The sequence below is a fragment of the Heliconius melpomene genome, chromosome 13 (assembly GCF_056956725.1).
Source record: "Heliconius melpomene rosina isolate 202511_hmr_F chromosome 13, ASM5695672v1, whole genome shotgun sequence".
Lineage (NCBI taxonomy): Eukaryota > Metazoa > Arthropoda > Insecta > Lepidoptera > Nymphalidae > Heliconius > Heliconius melpomene.
The window spans coordinates 12,933,922-12,938,008 of record NC_140401.1 but is presented as its reverse complement, the minus strand read 5'-3'; positions in this window follow the sequence as shown (position 1 = coordinate 12,938,008).

Genomic DNA, 4,087 nt, shown 5'->3' with positions numbered 1-4,087 from the left:
ATACTAGCTATAATTAACCAAAAAGTTAATAAAAATGCCACATACGAATTTTCATATATATGTGACGAACGAATAAACATTTCGTTTGAAGATATCAAATCAAAATCGTTTTTTCTTTTCCACAATAACAAAGGATTATCTTTACCCAAAATCCATAGCAATAAATAGAAAATCGCGTAAAATCCAGCTCAAAACAACTGTATACGTCGAAACGTCCACATCCGACAGGAAGTATACAATATTCGATATAGGGCGCTTTTCTCATTTCCGGTACACTAAAGGTTAGTGAATTGGCAACGCAGGTTTAGTACGTTTTTATTGCTTGGACAACCGTAAAGAATTTGATTGAATTATTTGCCCTACGAAACAAGATTATATTATAATAGTAGCTTTTGTATGAAATCGGGCACGTTTAAGTTTTTTTGTTTTGTATTGATGGTCAAAGAGACTAATGTATTTATATGTTTTATTTGTCTAGATTCACGGTCTATAATATCAAGGTAGACAGAGGGAATCTAGTGTTAAGACACTCTGTTTCCCATTTACCGCCCAATCTTAGAGACTTAGTGTTGAGTAACGTAACTTAACGTCACCCTTTGTTTAGTTAATGTCAAAATATTAATTCTTCGGTTTAGAATCTAATGTAGAATAGAAAAAGAATATAGTGTCAAATCATACGGTTTCAAAAATACTGTTTAATATGTGATTCTTATATTTGGCGACAAACTTAAGTTGTACTCGTACTTCCCGTTGACTTACAACCCTGAAATTGATACGGAACCCCCGATGGGACTATCCGATGCACACTAGATCAATTTTTATTTCTATATAGTTTAGAATTTAATATTCTATAGAGCATGTCAGTATGAGATATATATCTATCATTAATCTTTGTTTACTTTAAACGTTAAATTTTAAAAAGATTTCCCAGCGAGACTAAAGCTTTACTTTTTATTGGCTGACATGAAATCAATCTTACTAAAAGCACCCCTGAGGAACGTCCTATCTATAATGAAATATCTATTTAAGATTGTGACTTTTAGACTAGTACGAGTAGGTATATTAAAAAAGACTTTCTTTAGATTTACACTTTCTCTCGCATATCCTGCTAGGTAGTTCTGTTTTTTTCCACTTACCCTGTGGGATAAAGCGTAAAGGAAATAAAAATATTATGTTTTTCATAAGTCTGTTGCAAAAAGAAGCTAAAAGAATCTTAATTTTTTTAACTTCAGGTAAATTAAATATTCGAAATTCTAATAAAAATATATCTGGAGATATATAGAGTTTTCTTTAGACATAATATATTTGATACTCTTCCACTAGAGTGAACGAACTGAAGCTTTATAGAAGACTGAGCAAATTCGATCACACGTCTGACATCACTAATACCTACTATAACATATAGATAAGAAATCATATCAAAATTAACTTAAAAGATATAATTATTGTATGTTTTCTTTTTCTCTTCTTATAGTGTATGGAAAAGAAATTCTTTAATTTTTTTAGTTAAGTTATTATTCATTTGGTACGTAGCAAAAAAATTTTTAATATAAATATAACGTTATCCATCATTTTTTTATTTTTAAACTTGTATATTGTTTTAGAATATCTTGTAAAAGATTTCTTTTTCACCATTCTGTAGTATGGTAATACGTACATTCGCTAACTCGAAGTAAATTTTCGCTCAATCAAAATGTAAATCTAGTGGCGGCATTATAATTCTATTTGTGCGAAACGGTAGACTTGTTCAAATTTTCTTATCGATAGAAATTATAGCCGCATAAATTATGTTTTGTATAATGCTCTTAATTTTTTACTCGTTTCACACCGTATCCCGCATATAGCAGGGTAGATAAAGGTAACCCAGTGTTAGGGCACTCTTCCCCATAGATATTTTCTATACTTTTGTAATAATAATGTAATTTAGATAGAAGATATACTCTTAAAAAAAAGTCCCTCCTGTAACAATGTTATATTCGTTAATTTAGCTTTACCTTCACTTTAAGCTTAGTTTAGATTTAGCTTCATATTGTATGTGATTTATAAATTATCTATGAATATATATCGATCTCGATTGAGGATTTCTCTTAATATACCATTCAGTATTTAATAAATAAAAAAATCGACACCGTTACATCACTACAAGAATTATTTACTTGTTTGCAACAATAATTCGTTTTGACTAATTTATAAGAGGCGCTTAAACTTTTAGCTTAAAAGCTCTTTTGTTTAATTAATATCATCCATAATAGCCCAAGTGGCGAATGCCAATCACGCTGTATATTATAATCAGAACTCCTCGGTACATGTAATTTGATTGTGCCTTGAATATTTATGAATTTTAAATGAAGTTTAGATGAAATTTTAAGATGGCTTAGAGATTATATCTGTATATACTTGTCTGTATATGTCTGTCAGTCTATTTATCTTAAGATTATGCTGAAAGATTACTTTTTTATCTTATTAGTTAAGGCTGCCGTGACGCAGTGGCACGGCAACTGATTGTGAACGTGACAGCTGTGGGTGTGTGTGTTTATCTAAAATATATGCTTATCTATCTTCTATATATATAAAATAGAAAGGTCACTCACTCATCACGAAATCTCAGAAACTACATGTGCTAGGAATCTAAAATTTTGCATATGAGTTATTTATACGACGTAAGTGCTCGCTAAGACGGGAATTTGCAATATTCGACTTCTAAGGTGTTGTTTTTGGGGTTGAAAGTTTGTATGAAACTTCGTTACTACAAATGCTAGGAGTCTCAAATTTTGCATGGACGTCACTTATAGGACGTAGGTGCTCATGGACACAGAAATTAATAATAACGTAATTCACGCAGGCAAAGCCGCGGGCGGACCGCTAGTAAAAACATATAGGATACATATGTTCAAATAATTATTGATACTCAAAATGTTCTTGCTATTTAAATAAACCTATTTCTCGTTAAAGGTTGTATCGTCTAGGGACATGAGTCAGAGTAATTCCCCGAACGTAGCTTCGGAAAACTCTATGACTCACAGTTTAGATATTATTCAATGCTTTTTGTGTATTTGTATTTTTTTATTGAGAATTTGATACCTTTTTAGGCTTCTGCTAGAAAGCTTTTATGATGATTTAGTATTTTTAGTCGGTAATTGTATACTGTTTCGTTTTTATAGTATATTTTTACTTGTACAGTAGAAGGCCTTTGTGTTCGAAGGGCTGTTCCATTCGAACTTGGGGAATGACCTTTTGACATTTAAATTATTTTCATTTTCCTGCTCTGCGAAAAGTAGTTCCTGAATATTATGTTCCCTCTATCTAGGGTAGATAGAGGGAACCTAGTATAAAGAATACTAGGATACCTCTATCAAGAGGAAGGAGAGAGTTGAGAATAAATAGTTAGGCGGAAAGGATCGAGCGAGCAGAAAGAGTTTAAATGAGGGAAGAGGGGAACGAAGAGAAGTAATTACGAAATACAAAGCACTTTGTTAGTGGAAATGTAAACCTATTTTATTTAAAAGGTGTTCGTTCCGCCTGTCCATCACCCGCTCATTTCTCTTTAGTGGTGGAAACCGAGCTTAAAGCTCTGTCACCCAGTGGAACAATGGGTAACGAAGGAGACTTAAGAGTACCCAAGAGGATGTCGGACTAAGAAGCTCTGTGTTTATATTCAAATGTTTTACCACTACGTTACTATAACCAAAAAATAATTTTAATTAGAAACATTTTTTTAAAGATTTTTTCTAATATATAATATGTATTTCCATTTCATTTTGCTGTAGTTTTAGTTTGAAAGGTTCTTATTTACGTTTATATTCATACGATGGTAATCCACATCCTGGTATCCTCAATTATATGAGGTCTCCTTTTACGACCACACCGAAAGGTATGAGCGGAAACATACGAAATAAGAAATATATATAAAAAAAATATATATTTATATCTATACACATTTTAGACTCTGTTGAGGCGTAGTGCTCCTTCCCCTTCACTAGAGTAACTAAAGCTAAGTTTGTAGTTCAAATCTCACTTTCTAGTATTTTTGTTTTTATGATACAGATGTCGTTGAGGCTGTCATGAGTGGGACGTGGCGTATGAGGTT